The sequence below is a fragment of the Diorhabda carinulata genome, chromosome 9, assembly GCF_026250575.1.
Source record: "Diorhabda carinulata isolate Delta chromosome 9, icDioCari1.1, whole genome shotgun sequence".
Taxonomy (NCBI): Eukaryota; Metazoa; Arthropoda; class Insecta; order Coleoptera; family Chrysomelidae; genus Diorhabda; species Diorhabda carinulata.
Genome location: NC_079468.1, coordinates 10,672,050 through 10,695,371, shown reverse-complemented (window position 1 = coordinate 10,695,371; position 23,322 = coordinate 10,672,050). Strand labels below are relative to the sequence as shown.

General features: G+C 30.5%; 1 protein-coding gene and 1 long non-coding RNA gene across 4 annotated transcripts in view; one reads left to right on the top strand and one right to left on the bottom strand.

Annotated features, from left to right (window-relative positions):
- Positions 1–7,626: 7,626 nt before the first annotated feature.
- Positions 7,627–13,906, bottom strand: LOC130898244 (uncharacterized). 2 transcript variants are annotated; one of them, XR_009059860.1, is made up of 4 exons: positions 12,938–13,319; positions 12,703–12,879; positions 8,583–8,883; positions 7,627–8,170 (listed from the first exon to the last, which is right to left on the bottom strand). It is a non-coding gene; the product is annotated as an uncharacterized LOC130898244 (long non-coding RNA). The 2 variants fall into 2 exon arrangements; XR_009059859.1 differs by lacking the exons at positions 7,627–8,170; positions 8,583–8,883 and having other exon boundaries at positions 11,823–12,879; positions 12,938–13,906.
- Positions 13,907–15,638: 1,732 nt separating this feature from the next.
- The window catches only part of LOC130898243 (uncharacterized), a 31,797-nt gene continuing 24,113 nt past the window's right edge, over positions 15,639–23,322 (top strand). Inside the window, exon 1 of one of the 2 annotated variants that reach the window (XM_057807374.1) lies at positions 15,639–15,809. The gene's annotated coding sequence lies outside the window, so the exon portion shown is untranslated. Of the gene's footprint in view, positions 15,810–19,115; positions 19,274–23,322 lie in introns of those variants that run through there. The other variant, XM_057807375.1, reaches the window with a different exon arrangement.

The following is a 23,322-nucleotide window of genomic DNA, read 5'->3' as shown; positions in this document are numbered from 1 at the left end:
TAAACAAGTAGACCCTGCACTGGTTCCAGATGTACCTGCCTTATTTATCTTAAAGTACCCGTACCTATATTTTCAAGATATTATAAAACGTAATCCTTCAACAAGGACAACAATCTGGCAACCAAATGTTGAGGACTCAAAACTTTCTTTTAACAATAAGTAACAATTTTTATAATAAAAGAGTGAAATTTTTACTGTAAGAACGAGTTGTTTCTCGGATTGATAATTTATGACAAATAGTAGAAATCAGAAGAAATATGATAGTAGCTCAATTAATTTCTGTCAGTTTCCATTTTTAGTTTTTTAGAGACCTGACTCTAAATATATATTGTTTTTCGATATAACTGAAATGTTTGTCAGACTATTGAATTTGTATTTATTATTATAAAATTTTTATTTAGAGTCATGAATATGATTGTAGTTTTCTTTTTGTATTTCTTTTTTTGTTCATTTCTATAACAGCGAATATGTAATTAATACCTATTGACGCTAATAGTTTTGATTGAAATATCTTTAATAATTGTAGGTTCACTACTAAATTTAGTGACTAGTAATAGAATGTTTGGAAACAAATACCTTTTTTTGTAGATAATATTATGGCATTTGGTATTCTGCTTATTTTTATTCTCATGAAAAAGTATTATATCTTATTGGTTGTATTATTTGACTTTTCAATTTACAAAAGTTACAATAAAATTTAAATATTGTTTGTTGATAACAAATAATTTCATTACTGATTTACTAACCTATTATAGATATAATGTCTGATATAATTCTGTGAAATATTGGTAGAATGTTCTGTTTTTGACATTACTAGATATATTGGACCATGCGAATAACTATGCATCCATCATCGGGTACTGAAATTATCCATTTGTGTGTATCGAGGTAAACCCTATTCTCTTTTATTAGATATACTTGAGTTTCTACTTATATATTCACTAAGTTTTCATTTTATTTATTCACTTCCATTAATTGTTAAAGAAATGTTAAAATTACTTAGGATTTTCTCAAGGGAAAAAATATTCCAAGTTAATATGGATTTATTATTTATAATATATTTATTATCCATTTTATAAAAGAAAATTAACTGCGCTATTAATGTTTCTACTTTTATCTACTATTAGCCGAGCATGTCAATATTCGCATGCTTTACTTCCTATATATCTCACTCCCTGCTATCAGTTCGCCATACCTACCTTCTACGTAAATTTCTACCCCAAGTAGATGTGCGTTGTCGAAATAAGAGAAATCGATAGAAATAAGAAACAGAACAACCATGGGCAAGGCAACTAGTGCAGCGAAATTGATCTGAATGCCAAGGTCATTCATAAAACACGCATGCGTTTTATGCATTTATGTTACGCAAATATAAGCTTCTCATGGGCCAAAGGGCTTTTCACTTACTTATTAACTAATTAATGATGATTTATATTTTTATTCAATCTACCTATAAATAGAATTATTCAATATTTATGGATTGATATCCCTATCTCCTAATTGATAGGATCTCTGCGAAATTGACCAAAATAAAACTCAAAAAGAGCAATCAGGTCCTGTTTTTTCATTATATTTTTTAGCATAACAGTGAAATCAAGCTACACTATCAAACTAAAAAACTCATAAGTGAGAACTGTAGTGCGCATTTTAAAAAATGTCAAATAGAATATTGCAACTTCAAAGAATTTTGTGAATAATTGCTATTTAAAAGCCAATATTAACTTTTAATCTAACATCTAACGAATCGGCTTTTCGAGGAATATTAAAACAGTGATTACCTTTATAAATAAAAAAATAAAAGCCTACCTGTTATAACGATCACATTTAATGATTATATTACTCGGAATTTGATTTGAAGATTTTTACATTTCTATATACCACCACAAAACATTCTGCAAACCACCCCTCACATAGATGTATTCTACCCTAGCCTAAGTCAACTAAGGGTTGGATATGCCTGCGCAGAACGATCCCCTCTCTTCCCTCAAGACTCTAATAGACCTTGGAAATAGTTTGCCAAATTGAATAGGGCGCTACAGGACCGGTACAAGATCAAGTTCAAGGACAAAGTTTATGCCTCAATAATTATTTCATGAAATCAATATAAGTTGCATATTCGAAGGAATTTTATAGAATATATCGATGAAACATATAATTATCAACCAATATAAGCAAATAATGTACTTATACTAATACAAAAAATATTTTGTGGACATCTAATGAAGTGGAAATTTATATGTTCAGGAGAGGAGAAAGAAATATAAAAGATAGCAAGAAAGTGGAAAAGAGGAAATAGAAATAGGAAGAGAAATATAGGAAGAAACAGAAGAGAAAATTAGAGAAGTGCACAACAAACGAAAAAAAAAATATATAGATGGTATAGGAAAAAACAAAAATGAAAATAGAGATCGGTTCCAATTATATAAAAATATAGTTCATATCGTGGAAAAAATGGAAAAACTCTTAGTTCCATGATAATAGAAAGAATACTATGGTATAGGTACTTTACGTTATTTTCAGGTTATAGATATTCGAAATTAATTTTGCTTTAATGAAACGATTTTCAAACCGGTCCTGTCATTAGGAACTATATGGTAGAGAATAGATGTATCATGCACTAACTATTATTTGGCCCCTTTAGTATTTGAAACCAGAAGCATTTTTTATTGGCTTACCCTAGAAAAATTTTAAAAAACAGTGTCATAATTTGTCTTATTTTCAATAAGTTAGTACTCATTATGAACATGAAAAAAGTAGATGATATATAACTAGATTCATTTATTTAATATAGTTAAATTGAAATTAACATATTTTTTTCATGTCGAAGATATATAGTTTACTTCACCTCCGAATTGATTATATTAGTTTTCTTCCTGTAATACTAAATTCTCTTAATACTCTTTTATTTTGAATAATAACAAATCCTTTGAGAAAGAATGCGATTTCAAGTACCTATATATGACTTTTGTATGATGTATGAAATTTCACTACGAACTTATGAAAGGCCCAATTTCTCTTTTTTAAGTCTTTCTTTATGTAATTTGAAAAACAGTGGAAAAATATTTCTATGAATAGATTATTGGGAATTATTTCAAATACTATCGAGTAAAAATGTAAAATATAGCTATCAATAATTTCTTGGAAAATAAAAAATTATGAAAAAATGGGTGGACTCAAGCATTATTAGGTAATAGTATTTTTCTATTGAACAATTATCATTATTATTTTCCGAAAATGATATTACTAACAAGAATACTTTAAAAAGGTTTATACTTTCTTGTTACTGAGTCTGAGAAATATGAGGCTATCGGAAGTTCTTTTCGATTTATTGATAATATTAATACTAATTTTATGTTAAATTTCACTAAAACTTTTATTATAACCGACTAAAATGAAGTTAAACACACAAATACGGTATAATATTGACTAGATTAATCAGTGTATGGAGAAACGCTACCTAAATCATTTTCATTTATATGCATTCTTAAATTAAATCTTATTTAGTTATGCCATTTTTCTTATTTTTATTATTATTGGGGTGAACGGTTTCTCTATATAAATCAATGTTTATTATAAAAGTTATTAGACATTGTTGTTAAGATTATTTTCAGATAAACAATTGATAATTTATGACATCATTAAAGCTTCAAATTCAAAAGTGGCCTCGTCTAAAAATATTATCCAGCGCAAAAAATCTTTATGTTTTATTAGGAAATAAGAAAATAATTTGAAAATTATTTTGATATAATAAAAGCTATTATTTTCTACTTACATTTTTTCTCTACTTAAACGTTAAGTCCTTGTTTCTAACGAACCCTAAAATATTTAGTGAAAAAAAACTTTAACTCAGCAAAGATGCACTACACCTAATTGACACTACCAATAGTTTTTAGGTTCTGTATCCATTTTTGGACAAGCCTAAAGAGTATGGATGAGAAAGTCATCCCCACCATTGAGGGTAGGATCATCTCCCCAAAGGTAAAGGGGTATTTCATGCGGTCAATTGAAGATATTCGAAAGCGAAGGTATGATTTTCAAAATATTAAGTATTATTTTGTATACAAAGAACTCACCATTGCAGTAAATTTTGAATTATCTAAATATTTGATATTTCACGTTTTAGCACGTCTAATGTAGAATTTTTCGGATTTAAGAATAGTCATAGTGCTGCATATTAGAAAAGTAAAATCAAATATATAATCCTCAATATCTGATTATGATGTATAGCTTCTAATTCTATAGGTTTATTTTAGGAACTAATAGAAACATGTCAATTAATATATTATTCCAATAAAATCTTTTGTTTATGGGATCGGTGTATATATGAATATGGGATGGTAAACTTTTTCTCTTATGTATTGATAAATACTTATTGAAATTCCAGCTATTTTACAGTTGTTTGCAAGTTATTATGAGAGGTCGCAAAACACTAAGTAAAAATTGAGCTATTGTTACATGTTTGTTTTTGAAAAAAGAATGAATCTTTAGTTGGCCACTAGATAAAAAGACTATACCATCCTCTCTAACGGTAAAATAGCTAGCTTTGCAGTCGTTACAGAGTGCAGGAAGGCCAAAACTTGCGACATTGAGCGATAACTTCTAAAACTTGGGATAACCGCAAAATTATACAAACCAATAATGAAATAAAATTAAGTCAAGCAAAAAACGACAGGATCTGAACATGGGAAGAGGATTGTTTACTAAGACAACGTTTTAGTTGTAGGTCCTAGATAAAATTCACGAATTACTTAACCTAAAATCATTTTGAGAGTTTGAATAGCTAGAGTAGTAATAGTAAAAGAGCCTTCTAATTCTCTGAAATATGACATGATAATTAATTTAATTCCAACTTCGAATTAATTCGCCTCCCATGAATTAGAATTTCGTAAAAGATAAATTTAATATTCACTATATAAATACATGTTTAAAGACAGAAAGCTTGTTAAAGTTGTTTTTTATCGTTTTTGCATATGATGAATTCATAATTTATTTTAGTCAGACGGAAGCTGATACGTTTGCTTATCAACCATACCAAGGCAAAGTTCCATAAGCGAAGTTTAGATATAAGGAAATATAAATAATCATTTGTAATAATTTCCATGGAACTAAAGAAGAAATTCCAAAAAAAGCAAACCCTGACCAGATAATCCAAAAAACCCAATTTAATATTAAACAGCTATAAACACTTTCAATGAAAATATCTTACAATGAGGATATGCAACCGAGACCAATTAAGTTTATGACTAAAGGAATTCCTACAAGCTTTAATCCTGGAAATATTAAGGAAGATTTGATTAGTAAGAACTATCAAATTGAGTGATAATAATGAAATAAATACAGGAATCGAATATGAGTACAATAATAATAAAAACCCTATTTATTTTTATGCTCACCTTCTTCCAAAGCGACGACATAATAAAGATTTATATTTTAAAAAGAATTCGGAACATAGTAGTTAAAATTGAGGCTCTACGTACAACAAACTTTGTTCCGCAATGTAAACGCTGCTAAACTATACGGTTATACTCAAACATAATGAACAAGAGAGTTTGAATGCGTCAAATGAGTAAGAAAACACGTGATAATAGAATGCAGCAAACAAGGTATGCATTATCATAATGCACAGGTTGTGGCTTAGACCATCAAGTGAATGTGAAGTGAGGAGAAAATTCTAAAATCAACTCAAAACAATGAAGTTCGGCAAATGAACAAAAAAGCTACACTTACTCTAGGCAGAGTGAAGGAACACAAATAACGATTATGGTGTTAGCAGGTAGAATTGGTATCAGTTTTTTTCGTAACTATTTACCTTGATTCACTGAATTGTTGATTACCTGTTTTGGTACCTGTCTAAATATCAAACAAAGTTTGGAAATAAATTTCAATTGGGCTTCAGAATTAACTATTATCAATCTCATTTTGAAATATTGATAAACCAACCTTTCATAGAATTGTCAGACCAATTTTTCAACGTATGACGTTGTAATCCTACATATGTAGGTCTCAGCAACAAATACATTAGGCCTGTTTTTGTCACTAAAGTATTCAATTTGTCTTAAATATTTCATTATTAAAGCCCTTATTTGATTTTTTACAATCAAAACTTCTAGTTTACTTTGTGATCTTCTCCATCACCATTATGTGCCTTTTTGACTCATTTTAAATGGTGAAAAGTCTTGAGAGTTTATTGAAACACCTGTAACAAATAACTCATTTCACTTCAATTGCTAAAATTATGTCTATTATAAGAGGTATCTTTTTTTTCAGACATTCAGTTCAATTATTACTTTAAATATAGTTCGCCACATGGAACTTTATTTCTTAGCTTTGAAGATAATATGTCATTAATTTTCTATTTTTGAAATAAACACGTTGTATATTATTTCTCTTGATTGTTCTTTAATAACCCCATTCATTCATAATGTTTTGAATATTTGTGGCGTTCTTACGCTACTGATAGTGTTAATAGTGTTAACAATCAAGATCTGCACAACTTCTTTTTAGTTGGGGTGTGCTGTACAAACTTTATAGTTGTATCTATTTTTATAATAACAAAAACGCAGTGGTGGAATTTACATCCTAGTTCCCAAGATTGGTAGACAATTTTTTTTATTTTCCATTGAATAATATTTGATAAGCACACTACCAAATTTTTTTAGTCGAAATAAATTGCTTTGTTTCTTCAATTTTTATGAATTTAATTTAATTTTAGGAAAAACCTTTTATTAAATCACATTAAAAAAAATTAAGTTTTCATACATATATGCAAATATAAAATACATATTTTGTAAAATACATGAGCAATGAGCAATGTATGATTTTACCTACAAAGTACCACGCCACAGACTGCGTTATTGTAGTAAAGTTTTATCTCTTTAAAATATAAATTACTTTCTTGCTTACAAAATAGGATAGTATTTATACCTGCATAGAATTAGAAAAAGGACAGAGTATTTTAAGAAATGGAATTGTAAGAATAATTTCCATTTCACATTCAAAGGTGATTTATCACTTTGCCAATTTTTACTCAAGCGAAAAGAAATAAAAGGATACTCCAATCATAAAATAGTAAATAACTTTGCTTAACAAAGCTGTTCGAAGTAAAAATTTGATATTATCTGTTTTTGGAAAAATGTCGTTCTGCTGGTTGTTTATTGTATTAGAGAACTTGGGTATAATATCTTTAATACGAACAAACTTTTTATAGTTTGTGTTTTACTTGTATTTTAGAAGTTGAAGCTCTTTTGTTATTAGGACATATATATATATATATATATATATATATATATATATATATATATATATATATATATTATATATATATATATATATATATATATATATATATTATATATATATATATATATATATATATATATATATATATATATACTGACAAATTGTTAAAGAATCAAAATGTTGATTAATTTTTATCTATCTTTTAAAAATTATTGAAAAAAAAAACATTTTGAAACAGAAGAAACCTAAAATCAAGAACATTTAGAAACATAAACATAAAATAAGAAATTAATGAACTGGAACGTGGCAAGGAAACACCAATAAATATTTTCCGAACTTTCGAATACTTATGTATTCATCGCCTGGGAAATAAATAAAACCACCACAAAATTCAACTCATATATTTTGATCTCTATTATTGCTGTAGATAATAAAAGTTATAATTTGGTTGATAGGCCAAATTAAGAAATTAGCGCATTTATAGCATGGATTTTTTTGCTAAAAGAACATTTTTCAGACATTGTCACTTACAAAGAATTTTTTAAATTTATTTTGCGTTAATGGAATATTTTTTGACTTATCATTTGCAAGATTCTCTAGCATTTGGCACTTTCCTTTTAAAAAGTTGTGCAATGAAAAATATTTGGAACGTCCTTTTTAAATGTATAAGATTCCCATGCTCCACATGTGGAATTATCAAGTTTTGTGGAGAGTACATAAATTATCGAACGGTCCCAAGATTTCACATTTTCTTCAATGTTTTCAGTGAAATAAGATTGTCATTGTATCATATAATTCACGCAATTCTATGTGAGACTTCCTTGACAGAGTATATTTTTCGAAAATTCCTTTTATATGATTGTGAATCAATAAGCTCTTTTCTTTAGGCATTTTCCTAGCCTTATCGTAATTTATAGCGGTTGTGTTTTAGCTGCAAAAATAAGGGTTTTCAAGTTCCAATTTGTCACTATCGACGATTTGTTCAGGTCTTAGAGTTCTCATTTACGTCTTCAAATTATTCCAAACACAAATGAATTACATTTAATCTGTTACTCAATTCTTTAATTACACCCTCGTTTAGAGAATTTATATCTAAACTATTAAAAAAGGTGTCTAACCTTGTTGTTTGACTTTTTACATACCGCGTTTTTGCTTAAGACTATTTATTTCTTCAGCTATTATGTTTAACAATAAATAAATAGAAAGAAAATTAAATTATAAATAAAAATATTTGTTCACGCAAATTTTAATAGAATTATAACTTAGATATATTAAAACCATATAAAGATGAGGTAAAATGCTATTTTAAAAGTATGAATGTAGTAAAAAAAGAATAAACTTACAGAAAAAGCAAGATAGAAGTACTATTTTCCCGATACTGGATTTTTTTTAATGCGTGGATCGAAAATTTCCAAATAACCTTTGGTGGTTATTATAAATTAATAATCAATCTAACCATAATTCGCTTTAATACTCTCGAATGACAAAGGTTATGTAATGGTAATCACTTCTCGGTGACAAATACTATTTATCCACGACTGTTGTATAATGTACTCATTATACGTCTGTTTTCTCCACCTTAATAAAACCCAGTAATCAATGCTGTCAGATGTTTCCTTGATTTAGCTATATCATATTGTTTTGCTAAAAAATCAGTTTTTAAATTTTTATCATGTAAACCACTAAATATTTTTGATTCAGTTGTGTAAGTAATCTTAAAAATCTCTGAAGAAGTGAGTTTTCCTAGATCAAACTCGAAGACCAGGACCTGCAGTTTGAAGGCACAAAGTATCTACACTGAGCCATCAGCGACTTTGAATATGCGTGTCGTATATATATTTCCTAACATACCATGTTTTTCGAAACAATTTTTTAAATCGAACTAGTTTTTGAAACAAAATGAATTTGACTCACATCTGTCAACATGATTGTTTATGTAGGTAGTCAAGGTTTTGATATTCTGCTTAAAAATGCTATACCTTTTTAGCTAAGAATTCAATTCACATAGTTATTTGGTTTTATTTGGTTGGATTTAGTAGTCGTGGATGAAGTGTTGTATCATACTCGCGTGTAATGAGTTATTATTTACTCAGTGATTTATTCCTTGCTAGTGCTCGTGACAATAACTGTTGACTGTATGTTTTATAACTTTTCAATAACTATTTAGACATCATAACGATATACAGTATGATGCAAATGAAAAGGATAAATTCGTTTTATCGGCATCTTCAAGGAAAAATCCTGTAACCCGTCGATTTTTATTTTTAAACAGGTTATTCGTGAGAATTTTTTTATTTTTGATGTCGTCTATGTGAGCGGGATGACGTCGTCGCTAAAATTTTCAAATGAAAATGTGGGCTTAATAATAAATTATTTGGAAGGTCTTTTAAATACCTTTTAAATACCTGTCATTATGTAATTGAATTGCGTAATGTCACAAATATAAATGATGAAATTTCAACAGATTTCTTAATTATAAAGTATTGATTTGATACATAAATTTTGTAAAGGCCGTCACTTGTAATGAAATCGCTTATCTACCAACTTTCAACTTTTTTTAGTTATCTACTTAGACATTCAAACTTGATTGACTTTCGGTCAAGTGATTGGTAGTTCATTGTAGCAAGCGTATTTAAAAAGTCTTTGTATCTCTCATCATAAAGTTTACCGCACCACAAAGAATTGAAATTCTAATAATGATTGGTTGTGGAGATAAAAAAGGTACTCAGAGAGAAGTATGTACGGTATTTAATGATAAATACCCCAATCAAGATATAATTCCACAATCCTCTGTAAGCAAAATTGAGAAGAAATTCAGAGAAACGTGTCATGTCAAAGACCTCCCTAAAGAAAGTAGAAAACCAATAATTAAAAACAAACAACTAGAAGTTCTAATAGCCTTTCAAGATAATCCCCATACCAGTTCACGACAAGTAGCATTAGATAATGACTTAGACCATTCAATAGTTCTTAGAATGATAAAGTAAGCTTAGTACAATACGGAAAATTATTTTGATAAAAGAAATGAATTTTTTGAAATTATAATGGAACAAAATAACAAAGATCCGATGTTTTTAAAAAAGGGTTATAGATGTAATAGGCCGCTTCCAGCAACAAGTATGGAGAAATCAATGAATACGAGAGAGACAGATAGCGAAATCAATAAGTGCGAGAAGGATAGCATCACAGTGATCTCCATTTTTATTCCAATAGTCCCCCATTGTTAATACCCCTGGCGCCATCTGTTCGATAATAGAGACATGCCGATTGGCAGCGTCATTTTTATTACAATAGTCCGCCATTTTTCTATAATATTTTTTATTTAAAATTTTAGTTCGAAAGAGAAATTCAACCCGATCTCCATGGTCGAATTGACCACTTCGACCAATTGCACCGTTAAGACTTGTTATGGAATTAATCGCGATGTAGGTGTGTAACGTTAGTTTTTAAATATAAATCTGAATATTTAAAACTTTTTGAGCATGAGTATATTTTTCTTCGTTAATGTGTTCATCATTTATTTTATTGTAAAATGAATGTATCGATGGTAGCGATGTTTTCCCCTGTTTATCCATAGAATTTATATAACCAAAACAAAATATTCCCTTCTCCATCAACAATTTTCAACATCTAAATAAAAAAACTCTTTTAGAGAAATTTTAAAGTCGCTTTTACTCATAGTGTTCATTAACTCATCATACTCTCATAAATCTAAATGAATCAATAAATCGAAATTTTATATAACTGTTATAGTCGGTTAACGTAAAAGAAATATATTTTCTTTGTTAACAGGCAAATCTGTTAGATTATCTTTTAATGAAGTGATGATAAAATGAGAATCATAGCCATATAGATTGTGAAAAACAATTGGGACGACAAATAATTTTTTAAAATTGAGATTGCATACTTGGTGTGCGTAGCCTCTAAATACTCCGGTGAAAAGATCATGATCTCTAACAATTACAATTTTCTTCTGTTTTTCGCAAATGTGGTAACTCTTAGTGGCTTGATAGATTTGAACTATCTATCATTGGAGCAATTTTTTAAAATTTAGATTCGATCAATTTTCCCACATCTGATAATAGGTTCGCAAACCAAGAAACACAATCTTCACCTCGATAGCTGTTGAAATATGAAAAACTCGTACGAACATTTCACATACCTAAATAGGCCACACTATACGCCCTGTTGTTGATATTTTTAAGTTTTAATTTCAGTTTAGTCTTTCAAATCTTCCAAGATGCATTCAAAATGTGCGTTTATAACAAAAGGGGTAATTTGCTTATAAGCAAAATTTCTAAGCTCTACATGATCATACTGAGGAAAAAAAAACTTGTAATTATAAAATTCTAAACACAATTTTTCATGATTATCCAATTTATCTTAAGTAGAAAAAAATTTATACATCTATCACAAATTATTTTTTTATATCGTTTTTTATATAAATGATTCGAAACAAGTCTCAACAAGTCTTTAATCCAACAATAATGATATTTAATTTCTGCATCCTCATCATCTTCAATTTAGGTGGGGCTTGGTAATCATTTATTTTCGGAAGAAATTTATTTTGAAATAAAAGAAAATTAACATGATTTTGTTATTTATTTTTTGTTAATAATGGTGGCACTAAATTCAATTCTAAAGCGTAAACGTTAATGGAAATTTCATTTAATTTTTCAAATTTAGATATTTCAGTATTTAATACTGTATTGTGAAATGGATATAAAACACTTACAATAGACCAATAAAAACATGTGTGATGAGTATTTTTAATATTTATACAGGCATATTTTTTTAATTTTGTTAGGTAACTCATTGTAAGATAAACCAATCCCGATTTCGTATCAATTTATATTTATTTCTAGTGAAATTATTTCATTCATAGCTTACCCTGAATCGCGTTCTTAAAATTCTGATAATTTATTTGCAATTTTATAAATTATATTATCTTGAAACCAACGCTGTAGATTTGTCAATGCATCTAAAGTTTTTTTAGTATCAAAATATTTAAATCTATAACATCATTATACTCTGAAGATTTAATAAATTCACCATAAAAAGTAGCATTACCTTAATTATCTGAAATGGGCTTAAAATTTTTTTCCTCATTTTATTTTGAAATATATTAGAAAAATCAATTAGAGATTCATTCAAATCTTTATGAAGCTAATTGACTAAGATACCTGTCCTAATTCTAGACTGAAAAGCTGATGAAACGTTTATATTTACCCATTTAACCCTGTTACTAAGTTTCTTATTAATGCCCGTATAGCAATATGTAATTTAAAATGCTTAAAATGCCCTAAATTCTACTAAATTTCATGTATTATGCCAATTAGGAAATGTTTATTGACGCGAATAAATTTATTAAGATTGACTTTGCAGTTCGAGTTTCCCTCGAAAAACTATGGAATACGTCTTTTCCGTTAAATATTTCATTCTATCCTCAGAAATTTTCGTTACCCTATTGGACAAAAACACTTGCACTTCTCCCAATACCAATAGAACTGCTTGACCAAAACGAGTATTCACCACATTGCCCCTTACAATTCAATAGGGTGTGTCTTTAGATAATTCATATAATTTTTTTGTTTATTTTCTCTCTTCAACAGAAACTTCATTAATTTCTTTTGAATTCATCTAAAAATATGAAAGTTGATTGTCACAAAAAGATAAAAAAAAAACAATAAAAACTTACTTAATTTTCAATTATTTCAAATGATGAAAGTTAATTCGATTTTCCTTCGAAAAACTATGGAATACTACTTTTCCATTAAACATTCCACGTTATCCTCATAAATTTTCGTTACCCTATTGGGAAAAAACACTTGCACCTCTCCCAACACCAATAGTACTGCTTGATCAAAACGAGTATTCACTACATTGCCCCTTACAATTGGATAGGGTGTGTCCTTAGTTAATTCATACAATTTTTTGTTTCTCTTCTCTTTTGAATCCATTTAAAAAAAATATGAAAATTGGGAATTTCATAAAAAATAAAATATATAGATGAAATACTTAGCTTATGGAGATGACGATGATGATGATGATGATGACGATGGTACGTTCACTACAGGACTGATACTTGTTACAATGTTTCAATGTTTCTATATTTATGGAGATGTTGTTTGTTTGTTGACACGTGATAGATAATTTGAAGGTTAAGCCAAAAAACACCAACTGCTATATGATTTGAGATAATACTTCAATTATAGAAAATATTGGTTTCCTGTACGATAAGAGTTTATTTTCGAAATATTATGATTTAGACTAAATTATTATTTCTTACAATATCACCAAGATAAATCAATTTCCATAGAATGTGGTAATACTGTTACTGTTTAGTTGGAGAAATCCAAATTTATATATACCGAAATCATAGTAAATAAAAATTATTCAATATCAACCACGTTGCTTTCTCGAAAACTAGAACCCCGATCGATTTTTGAAACCCTGTTTTTCAGCTGCTTTTCAGGGATATTTCAGCCGAAAGATTATGGGAGTCACAACTATATACCAGGGACAGAGTTATTGTAGCTACATCAAACTTGTGGATAATGCCCCGATGCAAGGAACCACAACAGTACTTAAGACGTACACAATACATCTAGAGATCGCCAGAACAACGGCCAACTCATGTATTGTTATCTTTTAGATGTATTGTAAATAGGGAAACATAAAAGAAAATAAAGACATTTTTAAATAAAAAAATAACTGTTACGAAGAAATTCGCAAAATGGTTCCCTAGGCAGGTCCTGATAAGAGGCTGCAATGTAATTTTATATAATAAAACTTTGGTTTTAGAAATGTTGAGACAGAGAAGATTATAATCGCACCATGATGTAAGGGTGATAAGGTCACTAGATATGATCCTAGAGCCTAGTACTGAGCCTTTGGGAACTCCACATTCTATTGACTTACAAGATGACATCGTTTTATCAACCCTTATAAGCTGACTTTTGTTGGTAAGGTATGACTTAAACCATGCCTGAAACCGTAGTACAGCAATTTGTTGATTGAAATATTATGATTAACACAATCAAAAGCATTAGAAAAATCACAGAAAGTTTTTGCATTGGAGTGATGGCATCATTTGTGCATTTGTTACTTAAAAACCCAAATTGACGGGTAGTAAGTATTTTATATTTAAACAAAAATGATAAAATCTCTTTTTTTAACCAATCTTTCTATGATCTTAGATAACGTGGGAAGGAGTGCAATTGGGCGATAATTCGATGCTCGATTTTTATCTCCTACTTTATACAGAGGTATAATTATAGCCTTCTTAAGGCAATTAGGAAAAATGCCACGACACATGAAGTGTCAGTGTGAAGTTTGACGTCAAAAAAGTAAACCAGAGTTACCTAATCAATTGAAAGAGAAAAGATGTCCACCGAAATTGTGAAAATCGAAAAATTGGAGTATCGAGCCATCTTCAAGTACCTGTATTTAAAAGGATTAAGAGGTAAGCAGATTAACGAAGATAAGCTTAATACCCTTGGTGATCAATGTCCTTCGTATGCGACCCTGAAAAATTGGACTGCAAACTTCAAAAGAGGTAATTTCTCCATAGAAGATGATGACCGATCGGGAAGGCCAGTTTCTGTGTCATTCCCCAAAAATATCGATGTAGTAGTTCATGACATGATTTTATCAGACCGTCGAATTGGACTAAAACAAATATCTGAAGCACTGAATATTTCATACGCATGCGTTCATCATATAATTCACATCAATTTGGACATGAGAAAAATTGCTGCAAAGTGAATCCCCAAATGTTTGAATGTTGACCAAAAGCGTGCAAGGGTAGAAGCATAGCGTTCGATATGTGCTCGATTTGAAAACGATGTAGATTTCTTAAACCGAAATTTTACTAAGGATTGAGACTTGGGTACATTTCTACGATCCAGAAACAAAGCAACTATCGATGGAATGACGACACTCTGTTATCCAAGACTTAAGAATTTTCGTGTCCTAAAATCTGAAATTTTGTTGGGTTCTATAGTAGACTAAGAATTTTTCAATATATCCTCGAAGAATTTGATAAATTTTTGGCTCCATTTACAAAGTAATAATTGAGAATATCAAGTGAAGTAAAGATTATGCTCGATAAAGAAGGCTTATTTCCTAGATCGTTCACAATGGACCATGTTTCTTTTGAAACATTACGAGAATTGACGAGTCTCCTATTATAATAAATATCTTTGACAGCTTTTATTGTCTAATGATACATTTTTCTGTATAGTTTCTCGTAATTTTTGTAGAGAACACTATACGAAAATTTCCTTAAATGAGATAAAGATCGATGTTCTTTGCAGATATACGTGAACCTTTAGTGGACCATACGTTATTTTGTTTATTTCAAATACGCCTGAGGGGAAAAGAATTGGATGCCACATTAGTTAGTGTTTTTATGAATCTAGAAAATTCGAAGTCCACAACACCTGAGAACATGTTCCAGTCAGTTGTTTGACAACTGTGCTTGAAGTTTTGAAATTAAAGACTGTACAGTCGGTGACACGACATAGACTAGAATTAGTTTGCTTCTTAGAGAAAAGGACTCCAGTAAGGTCAGTATTTTGTGAAAGAAAGTATGCACGTCAGCGTCAGGTGTTCTGTGTTTGAGGAGAAAGCTGTAATTTTTTTAACCTTCCATTGATTATATCTTACACATTCTCAATTAGAGACAAATCTTGGAATCTTGAATGGGAATTTGGAAAAAGAATTTTTGTCTTTCACACATCCATTGTTTTTTGTTTATTTTACCAGTTCAACTTTACAAAGATCAACAATTCGACATCTGTTAAATATGGTTAGCTATTCTGATATCAGGGTCGACTCATCCAGTACTTACATCAAAAAAAATTATTGAATGAAAATTTGAATGCCCAACTAATAGCGCTTAAATTCTAATTGTATATAAGTTAATGTTTGTTAAAACATGTACACAAAAATGTTTTTGGAATAAATTATCATTATCTGTTATCTGTTTCTATGGCACTGGGTATTTTAATTGATTTGTCTAAGATAAATACGAGTATATATTTTTTTCTCCGGTTAGACTTGTATTATTATTATAAAATTCATAATATGTATATTACTGAACTTTACAATAAATTTGATTTGAAGAATAATAATTAGCGTTTAAAGTGGTATGAATGTTGAAGAAAAATTAAGTGAATGAGAATCGAAATTATTTGAATTCGAAAGAATAAATTAATGAAATGACATCTATATCAATGGATGCTTGGATTAAACAGCATGGCTCACTGCAGGGACTTCTTTAAAAGATTAAAAGTTCTGACTCTTTCTTCCTTATTCATGTTTCAATCAGTTTGCCTAATTGGTGAGCACGATTCTCCAATTTCAGAAAGAACGTTGCACGGCTATTTACTTGGGAACGCGGAGCATGACCTTTACCTACCTACTCCACGTTCAGAATTAGTTTAGGTCTCAATATTTTACAATACAAAAAAATGCACAATCACTTGCCAATTGAAATCAAATCGATATCATCTTTTCCCGCATTCCGCAATAATTAAGGGCATATTTATTGGAAAATATTTAATTCCGGTCACGCTGTATACTGGTTTAATTTTTGCTATGGTCTTATATACGACTTATATACTAATTATTATCTATTACTACTACCTATAATTTTGTTACTGATTGTGGTTTTATTCTGTATATTGAAATTCTATTTTATTTTAATGTATCTTTATTTAGTTATTTTGATGTTTGTTTTTCAGTTTTTACAAGCTTTTGTTCACAAATTGTAACATTTTTGACAATAAAGCATTTCTCTCTCTCTCTTTCTCTCTCTAACGAGGCACATTCACAAATTAGCGCAGCACACTGATTTCTATGTCAAACAATAAAAATATAAAATTGAAGAACAATTTTGCTGGCTGCTGGGATTTATGGAATGTTTGAGGATTTATGTAAAAAGAGGTTAATCCCTTTTACACTCGAGTGGTACTTGCCATGTGAAGATGTTACGGAGAATACATTTTTTGTGAAAATAATATCAATATGTACACATAAATCCAGGTATCATGATTCTTTATCTAAGTTGTAAGTTTTGGAACCATTGGTGATATTCATCTGTGTTTACACTACCACTACACCAACTTTACAATTAGAATTACACGTATCTCAAGATGATAACTTGGTTATTGATACGTGCGTCAGATAGTGTAATTGTGAGTGTTAGTACGTGTAGCGGTAGTGTAAACTGTGTGTATATGTATGTATAATTTTTCAGGTTATATGTGTTATATGATACAGACGATTCTTAAAGTGTTCAAAAAAATTGTATGGAAATAACAACACAATATTTAGAGAACAGATTAAATACCGACAATTGAACTGAAAATTTAACAATAACTTCACCTAAACTAAAAAAATATCATAATTAGACACTCTAGCTACAATGAATCGTTTATATTCTATATGTTGGAAGAGAAACGGTTTTTAATCAATTTCTGTCAATCTCTGGGGTTCAGAATTTTGTTTTCTTGTGTTTTCTCGTTTAGATAGACAAGTATAATATATTTTATGCTCTTCTTATTTATATAAACATCTTCAATCACAAAACAAAGGTTCAGGCTGAGACTCCTTCTTTTAGGTCATGATCTCCTTCGAACGATGCTAGTCGATTTTGGTGAATACTTTCGGTTTACTGGTCCAAATCTCTATGTAAGCTGGAAACTATTTTAGACAGGTATATTCTAATGGTCCTCTATATTCTTTCGACCAATCTATCTGTTTATGGATGTGATGCGGTTGTTCTGCTCTTTTCATTTCCAGTTTGTCACAGATTTCCTGGAGCATATGGCTCTCGAAATTACTTTCTTGATCGATGTGGACATTCAAGGGCACTCTATATCGGCTAATAAATGCTTTCGTGAATATTTCTGCGACAGTTGTATTCTTTTGATTCGGGATCGCGTATACTTTGTAAAATAATCCATTGCGACAAGAATATATCAACCACCGCTTTCATTCGTCGGAAATTATCCAATAATATCTAAAGCAATCCCCTCGAAACGACTATCAACATTAAACTTTTCATGAGTGTTTTTTTTTTGCGATATGGTCCATTACTCCTACATTTCTAAAACTAGTCCTACACATCGCAGGAGCTGTTCATCCAATGAAATTTCCAACCGATTCGCTAAGTGTTTTCTTCATTTCCATATGAGCTCACGATGGACTATCTTCAGTAGCTCCGCCATTCTCGTTCTTGGAATAACTAACTGTCTTCTCTTCAAGGAACCATAAACGTCTGCAAGAATTCTTTTCTAAAGGTATTCTTCCAGGACAAGGGAATCAACTGACCTCAATATGTCTTAAGTGTCGGTGAAAATCTTAACATTTCCTTCCGATTTTCTTCCTTCTATTGCCGAATGATCTTTAGGTGAGAATTATTATTATTAATCAGTTTACTGGGCACGGCCGTCTAGACAAACGGTTGGCATTTAGTTCTATATACTTACGAGTATACTATGATCCTGGTTCGGTGCTCAAATTGAACATAGTTGCACAGCCTTTTAATGTATTCTAATAATTTATTAATTTCTTGTTTCATTATTTTCGTCCAGCCAGGCAGTCAAAATTATCAGGTCACTATAAGTTTTTCTATTTATGCTTTTTCTCAAAATATAATATAACAAATAAATAATATTCACCCTTTTTCCGAATTTTTATGGAGTTTTTCTTTAATTTGAAGAATTAATTAATCAAGTCTTAAATTTAGGATGGCAACAATTATCTAGAAATGAGGCTTGAAAATTGTTTTCTTGGCTTTTTATTATATATCATTTATTTGTGTATCCATTAGCAAATTTATACGATTCAAGGTCAATATAATATTCAAATACCTCAGACAATACGGTTATACACGCGAAAGTTTCCAAGATTCTACTCTCCCTCTGCTTTTACTTTCACGCAACATTTCTTATTGAGATAGTCTCAGCAGTGATCATCTAGATATCAGAAGTGTAAACTGCTATTTATTATTTCGTAATATCAGGTGAGTACCTCATCATTGACTTATCTTAGAATGAAATTTCAATAATATTCAAAAAGTAGACTCAAATTTACAAAAACAATATTTGTAAGAAAATTGCTTTAATGAGCTTCAGAAATACTGCGATTTGTTTTAGCTATATTTCTTAACAAAATAGAATAAGGATATATAGAATTCAGATGAATTTTCTTCATTCTAAAAAAATTCCGACTTATAGAACTTTGATAATTATTATTTATATCAATTTCGATTTTCTCAAAGTATTTGGAAAAATTTACACTTTCATTTGCATAGATAAAAGAAAATCTCTTTGATATTTAACGACAATGAATGTAGTAATCAGGAAAATGCAATTTGTATATATTATGTAATAGTAAAATTTTAATACAGGATTACTCAAATGTTAGTGTCCACCCCTCAAAAGGGTCTAATTAATAATAAATCCTATAGAAGTTATTATACATTTTGCAATACAACCTTCGGGTTTAGGAATTAGCAGCGATGCAATTACTTAATTTTTAGAGAGGCTTTGTTCCGGATAGTAGTTTCAAAATTTCAACGATATAAGAATAACCAAACGGTACTTTTTTGGATTGATTTATTTTTCTTTTTTGTTATCTCTACCACTTCCAATTAGATTTTTCAACCGCTACTGTAAAAGAAATAAGCGATACTATTGAAAGTGACTGTAGTTTAGTTTTGTAGCAATTTATGTGATATGAAAAATAACTAAAATAATGTAGAGTGGAATATTACGTTTACGAGAAAGTCGGTGTTCATGCGTGTTTCATTGATCTGACTGACCACCTCTGTATATCAGTTCAGAATCACCAATTCCAATGCCAAGATATACATATTTTGATTAATTTCCTAAAGGAACAATCAAATATTATTGACTCGTGATTGCGGAAGGCTCTGTATGTTTCTCAAAAAGACTTTTAGTTGAAACATATCCAGCATGTGTGCCTTTTGAGATTCGCAAAGTTGCATAGTTGCGACCAAAAACATTTGCGACGTTTATACAAGTGCATCAGACGATCCTAAATGCCAAAGATAGTTTTCTAAGCTCATATCACCTAATTTTGGTTCTTCTGACTCCTATTAATCAGAAAGACCAACATAAGAAGAAAATGATATTCTAAGGGCAGAATTGGAAACAAAAACATTTGCTGTAGATTGAGGAAATATACAGAACAGATGATTTGGTCCCCATAATGTGTCCAAAGAGAACAAAGCGAACCGATCCATCATATAAAATATATTACTACAACGCCATCAGAACCGTCTTTTGATAGTTTGATCACTGGATACTAGAAATGGGTCCTATATAATAATGCAAAAGGTAGTGGCTCTTGTCAAAGTACTGCGAAGCCAGGCTTACATCGCAAAAAAGCGGCGATTGTCAACAAAAGAGCCTCACCCACCATACGCGAACTTCGATTACCATTTATTCCAATCGCTATAAAATTTGATAGGTGGCAAAAAATTTAGATAATGTCATCTCGCAGTATTTTACTCAAAAGGTATTTGATTCTTATTGGTCCGGCAATGAAAATTTGCACACTACATGGCAACATGATGATAACTAAGGTGGTTACATTACCGATTAAATAAAAACGACATTTCTTTCGGGTCCTTCTTTGTGATTAGATATGAGTTCACTAGTTTATTAGATATTTCCAAATTTATTGGTGAATTCAAATGACCTCAATTCTTTTTCTATTTATTTATTACTATCTATCAAACACTTGAATGCCTTATTGTATCTATTAGTTTTATATAATAAAAGTAGGGTGAAGAATAGTTTTAATTCTAAGTGAAAATGTATACTTCTTAAAACTGTGATAATAAAGTAAATGTAGCTCTTAGAAAAAGAGCCCTGACGCTGAAAATTGGATCAAGATTAATTCACTACCAGACACACAACTATTCAAGATTCACAATATTATACCACATTTATATTAGTGTTTTGGAATACGCGGTGAATATAAGAAATAAATTAACGAGCTTTCTATTTACAAACAGGCTTTGATGAAATCTACATTATTATATTAATCCTTTAGTAAGTAATCAATATATATTTCAAATGAAGTCTGAATATCTAAGTATCAAAATCAGTAACGTTAAAGAAATTTCAAATAATTAACTGTTATTGAAGCGATTGGTTTACAGGTAATTGCTTATTTCGGAGGAAAGTGTGAATTAAATTTTTATATAAAGACATCTGAAATACAGATAACTTTCACTAGTACTGTTACTCGATAAAAAACCTCGTATACACTTAAATTCGTTAACAAGTAGGTATTTGAAAATATAATAATATTCTAAAAAGATTTTTCTAATCTTATTCATTCCATTATACCATTATATTCTATTTTATGTCCAGATGCATTATATATATATATATATATATATATATATATATATATATATATATATATATATATATATATATATATATATATATATATTGAAAACGACTTATCGCACTTCCACAGCAAAATAGTTTTGCTGGGAAACTTTCACCTCCACTGCGGGTTCCTGCGTCGCGGTGGGGCTCGGACGGATTGTATGTCCTCTGTTAGTCGCTTTTATCTGAACTCCGCTCATTAGTCATTATGGCACCATTAACAAATATTTCTTCATAGTGATGAGCTGCCTTTCTTGTGATTCCTTCTTTTCTGTTTTGCTCCCTACGTCTCCCTTCCCCTGCTGAATGCAAGGATGAGGAGTTCGGGTCTATCTATTATCTTCTAATGTTGCTGTGTGTTTGGACCTCTTTGTCTATTGTCCTGTTCCTTTCTTTTTAGAATTTTTTCCACCATACTCTCAACAGCTTGCCATTTAAAATCTGCTTCCATCATGATCTGCACTATATTTTCTGGTCGTAACTCAGCTCTTACTGTTATTTTAGACAAGTTTCTAATATCCGCCCACGCAGGACCTCTGAAAATTGTGTGCTTTGCATTATCTATCTCCGAGCTACAGTATAGGCAGAGGTCATTTTCAGCTACCTATTATCCTAACATAACTTTGGAAGGAGCCATGGGCTGTCATTGTTTGGGTCAAATAGTATCCAATTTCACCACAGGATCTCTCATACTACGGCGTAATATCTGGTAGCAGTTTGTGAAGCCACACGTCCTTGTCGCTGGCGTTCCATCTATTTTGCCATTTCTGTACCGTTTCTTTTCGAAGAGCCTTTTTCTCACCTGCTGTCATTCCTATCGCTCTCGATCTCTCTTCAACTAGAAGATCTATAGGTATTATTCGTGCAAGTACTCTTGCAGTCTCGGTTGAGATAGTACGATAGCCCCTGCATATTCTCAGCGCTACTCTTCTTTGCACTCGGCTGGCTACGGTGTTATATTTGTTAATCTCTAGAACACTTCCCCAGATTGGAGCTGCGTATAATAGTATAGATTCCGCCACGCACCCCAGAATCCTCCTTTTTGCTTCACATGGGCCTCCCATATTAGGCATTAGACGACTGAGAGCAGAAACTGTAACGTTCGTCTTGTTACTCACATATCTGAGGTGTTCAGTGAACTTAAGCCTTCTGTCTATGATTACACCTAGGTATTTCACATGGTTCTTTGGGTGAATGGCGAGACCTCCGATCTTAAGTTCTATTGGGCCATGACGTTTCTTCCCAACTATCATCACAGCTTCTGTTTTCTCGGGAGCTATCTTAAGTCCAACTGACCTCATCCAAGCTTCTATTTCTTCCAGAGCATCATTACACCTATCTATTAGAACTTGTTCTGTTTTGGCTTTGATCATGACTGCGAGATCATCTGCATAGGCCACTGTCGGTACCCCTTCTATTAGTCCTAAGTTTAAAACCCCATCATAGATAATGTTCCACAGCAATGGGCCCATAACACTACCTTGTGGCACTCCAGCTGTAATGGGTACCATCTCATCCTCCTCTATACAGAGAGACCTGCTAGAAAGATACCTACTCACCATTCTTAGGATGTAAGGAGATATGTCCCTCCTCTCCAGTTCACCTATTATCTGCTGCCAGTTTGCTGTGTTAAACGCATTTT